This window comes from Amblyraja radiata, chromosome 3 (genome assembly GCF_010909765.2).
Source record: "Amblyraja radiata isolate CabotCenter1 chromosome 3, sAmbRad1.1.pri, whole genome shotgun sequence".
NCBI classification, from domain to species: domain Eukaryota; kingdom Metazoa; phylum Chordata; class Chondrichthyes; order Rajiformes; family Rajidae; genus Amblyraja; species Amblyraja radiata.
The window spans coordinates 61,767,520-61,773,519 of record NC_045958.1 but is presented as its reverse complement, the minus strand read 5'-3'; the positions used below and the strand labels follow the sequence as shown (position 1 = coordinate 61,773,519).

At 45.2% G+C, this 6,000-nt stretch overlaps 1 protein-coding gene across 3 annotated transcripts in view; it reads left to right on the top strand.

Moving 5' to 3' along the window:
• Positions 1-1,459: 1,459 nt before the first annotated feature.
• Positions 1,460-6,000, top strand: part of slc20a2 (solute carrier family 20 member 2) — an 83,897-nt gene continuing 79,356 nt past the window's right edge. For 2 of the 3 annotated variants that reach the window (XM_033017898.1, XM_033017900.1), the window contains exon 1: positions 1,462-1,779. The gene's annotated coding sequence lies outside the window, so the exon portion shown is untranslated. Of the gene's footprint in view, positions 1,780-6,000 lie in introns of all 3 variants that reach the window. The other variant, XM_033017901.1, reaches the window with a different exon arrangement.

Sequence of the window (6,000 nt, the reverse complement as noted above, 5' to 3'; positions counted from 1 at the left end):
GTGCTATTGAGATCACAATGCAAATGTATTTGAATAATGTGAAAGTGAATATAGTTGAATAATGCATAATAATTAGATATATTTTGTGTGGGATTGTGATTGTGATTGGTTGTGGAATGCATTAGTAGAGACGGTGACCGAAGAAGCAATGACCAGATCATCATGCAAGAACTGTAAAATATGGGAAATTAATAAAAAGGATACAAAAATATTGCAGACACATGATTGAAGTTCTCATGTGCAAGACAAGTGTTAACATGCAATGGTTAGTATTTATCTTGTACAAGCTTACATTTTTATAATTCCTACGTAGCGTTTTGCAGTCAGAGGGAATTTTCAGTTTTTCTTATGGAAACTACAAACCATATTAATTTGATTTTTACAAGATTAAATTAGATAGAAGCCCTGATTAGGAAATGTATTTATCATAAAATATGAAAGGGATATGATTCAATAGCTTCTTTGGGTCTGAAGAAGTCATTGAATTAGGTTTGGAAGATGAAGTCTACATCTGAGGGGTTGTCTGGTTGCAACACATCGACAGAGACCAAAGTACAGTTCTGTACAGAAGATAAGTGGGGAGAACATATATTTCTTCAGATCCTTCATGAAGGGCCTTAAATTAGTACATTAACCCCCTCTCTTAACAATTGCAAGCCAGTATTTTTTATTACTGCTGATCATAGTGCGTGCTGAAGAGTAATAGTAATGCTAGTCTTCCTGTGTCTGTAGATTACTTTCTAAATCAGACTTGCCTTATAAAAGATTCCTCCATCCACACACACCCCTCTACCCCATCTAAGACCTGTATTTTTTCCAAGTCCATTCACTGATCTGTGAAATGTTGTTTTTAGCTGGTTTTGAAACTGCTTAAAGTATGGGGGTTATGGTTTGCTTTTAGCTGTCTGCTGCAGCTCATGTATCTTTACAACACTGTTTGGAATAGGTGTTGCTGAACCTGGTATATTTGGAAATTATATTTACTGATTTGCTATAATCGTAGGATTACAGTTAGATCTATGTAGCCTCTTTAAAATTGCAAAACATCTCAACGTTCTATGGGAGGCTGGTTTGGCTGGTGCCGACTGCGATACAAATGAGCCAAGAGCTGGAGTTTGTGGTATCGCTGGCATGAGTGGTCTGGCTGTTGAAGGTGCTTGTGATATACGCGATGATGGTGTGAATGGACTGCCTTGTAATGAACCTCGGTTGAGGTGATGCCAGCGTTAATGATTTGGCTGGTGCTGGCAATTCTGGAAGGGGCGCCCCAAGTGCTGGTGACAAAGGTTCCCGCACTGCCAGTCGCGTTGCTGGTTTTAATGGACCGCCTATTACTGTTTATTTGTGACGGAGATAGTGCTGATATTTATGGTACAAATCGTAGCCACATTAACACCGCGGCTGGTGCTGGTATTCGTGGCACGATACGGATGTTTCAAAACTGCACACATTGCGTGGAGGGGCGGTATCTGGTTTTCCCCTCTCGCAGTAATAAGCAGAGTACCTCGGTGTCTCCCTTGTTTCCACCCACAAGGGACTCTGCGGCCGCTCCGCCTCCTCTCTCTCGTTGGTATAAAGAGAGTCAGAATCGCTCCCTTAGCTCGCATTAGGGTTAACATGGCCGTTTAGACCATTCTGAATTGGCAATAAAGACAACAGCAACAGTTCCGGGACGTGGTTCAATCTCACGATCAACCAGGGGACAAGCACGTTTCTGCCGGAGAAACCACCTCACGATCGGGCCAGCTTCTGACTTAGTGGCCATAGCGGCACATCCCGGTAAGTGAACGTGGCCCAGCGTGAAGTTTGTTTCAGGATTTTTTAAAAAACTGTTTATCTTCCCGCTCCTCTGGTTAAATCCGCCCAGAGTAAATCCTCTCCACACGCCACACCGCTGTCGGGCCCGCTGTCCCCCCCAGCCCACACTCCCAAAAGCACCGCTTCATTTGTTGCAAAAGCGGGGCTGGGAGGCTGAGGATAAGCGTCAGATGGCTGAGGGTCTGACCTCCTTTTATTTGCACATCTCCTTTTAAGGCATGAGAGCAGTAGCCGGTAAGGCGGGATCCCCCCGCCATGGCAGCCACATGGGCTGGATAGGAAGCGCTCGCCTCCATGTGAGCGCCGACTCGTAAGCTCCATGGACTCGGCACGTCCGCCGAGCGCGCGTAGTGAGCGATAGCGCGCAGTGGAACCTCGCGTGGTGAGCGGGAGCGCGCAATGGAACCTCGCGTGGTGAGCGGGAGCGCGCAGTGGAATCTCGCGTGGTGAGCGGGAGCGCGCAGTGGAATCTCGCGTGGTGAGCGGGAGCGCGCAGTGGAACCTCGCGTGGTGAGCGGGAGCGCGCAGTGGAACCTCGCGTGGTAAGCGGGAGCGCGCAGTGGAACCTCGCGTGGTGAGCGGGAGCGCGCAGTGGAACCTCGCGTGGTGAGCGGGAGTGCGCAGTGGAACCTCGCGTGGTAAGCGGGGGCGCGCAGTGGAACCTCGCGTGGTAAGCGGGGGGCGCGCGACACGGCGGTTGGGGCGCCCAGGTGGGCCTCGAGGCGCGGCCGCCGTTGCGCCCTCCCTCCGTGTAGTCCAGGGATCTAGCGGGCCGCTCGCAACCTCCCCTCCCTCCCCCATCCGCCCGGGGGGCGGGGATGCCCTGTAAACTCACCTCCCCAAACAGCTGGAATAGAGAGCCGGAGGTCGCCCCTTGAACCAGGGCGTCCTTTGACAAGTTCTCCCATGGGCAGCCCCACCCCCTCCAGTGAGCTGGAATCGTTGTTTTCCTCTGGGCAAGTCACTCACTGAACCCGACTGGTGCAGCGGTCGTGAGGGAGCAGATCCAAGTGGAACCGGAATTCAATCAAGGGACTGAAACTAAGGCGAGCACAATGACACCAACCCGCTCCAACTCGTTTTTTTTCTTTAAATCTTGTACATTTCCCGCATTCCGCCTTCCCTTGCCTTAATTGTAGCAGCTTGTAGCAATAATGGTTCCCTGGATCAGAAGGCAGAGCAGAGCGTTAAACTACGCACTTGCGTGTCGGGGATGTGCGGCACCTGCTATAAATGCATAGTGCCATTGGGTGAACAGAGATTGGATTAATACGAAGTCAATCCACACTTTTGTGACATGTCATTCAGTGAACTGAATGTCGTGTGAACATTAATGTGTTATCCGTGCTGATTTGTGGTTCAGTAGTCTAATTTTATAATGTCAACCACTGGTCTCCCTTAAAATTTAGATTAGGGGTCAGATTCCAGTGCTTAGATGGTGCAGTTGTTCTACAAACAGCAGCCTTTACATTCGCGTTTGAACCTAATTTACACTGATAGATAGAAAACAGAGTTAGTTTGGTGTAGTTTACCTTATGAAAAAAATATTCTAGGTGTCAAAAGTTACGGGGAGAAGACAGGAGAATGGGGTTGTTAGGGAAATTGGATTAGCCGTGATTAAAATGGCAGAGTAGACTCAATGGTGAACAGCCTAATTCTATTACTATCTCTTATGGTCTTAATCTCATAATATGTTTGAGCATGAACATTTCTCCATAGATGTAGCTTGATCTGTTTATCTATTTTTAAACTTTTCAGCATCTGTTGTGTTGTGATTTTTGTATTCATTTTGTGTTTGTTTATTCTTTAGCCATAAACAATGAAAAGGTTTGATTTGAGTTTCATTCTCCTTATAGTTTTCAAACTAGGTGTTAAATTAATTTACGTCATGATCACTGTTTGCGGGGCACTCATCCTCTCAGATTAACATTCTACTTTATTACATTTGTTGTCAATTCTGAGGTGTTCTTTAAAACGTTTCAAATTTATTGTCTTAGTTATGCATTGTGCTTCCATTGTGTAAATATTTACATTTATCATCTGTGGCTCAATATATAGCACTTTCACTGGTACAGTAGCTAATGGTGCTACTGCTTCCACTCCAGAGACCTGAGGTTTGGGCAGCTGTCTTGGGTGCTGTTTGTGTGACGTGTGCATGTTCTCGCTGTTATACCGTGAATTTTCCCCAGTTTCTTCTCCACATCTCCCCCCCCCCCCCCCCCCCCCAACTGCCATTACAAGTTAAACCTAGGAAAAATAGGGCAGGAGCAGGCCGTTCGGCCCTTTGAGCCCGCACCGCCATTCAATATGATCATGGCTGATCATCTAAAATCAGTACCCCATTCCTGTTTTTTCCCCCATATCCCTTGATTCATTTAGCCCTAAGAACTAAATCTAACTCTCTTGAATGGCTGCTGAAATTGCCCTTTAGCATCAGTTACAGACAAAAGCTTCATTGGGAGTTGATAGGCATATGTGAGTGGATAAAAAGGAAAGGCAACAGGGAAATGAGAGGTGAAACCAATGGTTTTCTTGGGAGTTGGCATGCACCCGATGGCCTGAATGTTGCCATAAGTAAATTGGAAGGTTCTGGATCTGTGCCATTCTAGAAATTTTAAGTATAAATATCTATGCTCCCACTAACAACAGTGAGGGTATGTTGCATTGTTAGAGATAGTAAACGATCATGCACACGATTTCAAAAATGAACAGTTAATTCCCAGTTCCCTAACCAATACTTATCCTTGCACAGCATCACCAGTCCAGTAGTAATGTTGATCATTTGTTTGATGGAGTTTGCCGTACATAAATGTGGAAAACAAGAATAGGAGTAGGCCATTGAGCCTTTTGAGTCTGCTTCTTCATTCATTTAAAATTGTAGCTGATCATCTATATCAATTATCTGCAATGAGCCATTCTCTAGTATTATTCCCTTATCTTTTAATGTCCACCAAAATATCAATTTGTTTTGAATTAACACATTGACTGAGGCTACACAGCACTCTGGGGAAGAGAATTCCAAAGATTCGTCAACCGCAGAATGAAGTATTTTCTAACCTCATCTGTTTGCATACCTTATCCTAAATGGTTATCTGGAGACTGATTCCCTCATCCTGAACTCTTTGGCCACAGGACATTTTCTTTCTGCATCTGATCTGTAACCAATTCTCTATATTTTGATATTTCTTATTCTTCTAAGGTCTAGAGAATATAGGTCCAGCTTACATGATCTCTCGTCATTCAGTAATGTTACCTGTCATAAGTGATAGGAGCAGAATAAGACCATTCGGCCCATCAAGTCTACTCTGCCATTCAATCATGGCTGATATATCTCTCCTTCCTAACCCAATTCTCCTGCCTTCTCCCCATAACACCTGTACTAATCAAGAATCCCTGGATCTAGCCACATGAATCTTACACACCTACTCTGTGGCTTGTGCATCCCTTCTTGGATAAGGAAACCAAAACACTACACCCAGGGCCGGATTTAGATGCCCTAAGCTGTTCCACTTGAGCTGGGAAATTACTAATGGGTTGTTTAGAGACTACAGTGCGTTGTGACAGCATATCTAAGAAAGGCCTATGACAGTGTCAAAAATATTATACACCTTGCCGGGCTCTCACTTAATTTTTTTTCTCTGTTGTCAGCCAGGCAACCTTGGCAGCTTTTTAAGTTGCCAAATGACAGTTTAGGTGGTCATTTAAGACGGCTTGCATGACGCGTGCGATAGTGTGCTTGGACGAAGTGTAGTTACCAGTCGGAATTATGCTCAATGAAGCACTTACATATTATTTCTGCTTCAAATAAAGCCACAAACTAAACATGTTCACCAATCAAGACATGATATATACCACAATGACATGCAGCAAAATTATAATACAGTTCCTCAACTCTTTTCACACGTTGCAATGAATGCAATTTCTATTATTCTTTCCACTTCCAAACAAAAATGTGGTTGGATTATTCAGCATATGATCAACCTCGGTGAGAACAAGCGCAGGCTAGGCGATCGCTTCGCACAACACCTCTACTCAGTTTGCAATAACCAACCTGATCTCCCAGTGGCTCAACACTTCAACTACCCTTCCCATTCCGAATCTGACCTTTCTGTCCTGGGCCTCCTCCATGGCCAGAGTGAGGCCCACCGCATATTGGAGGAGCAGCACCTCATATTTGCTTGG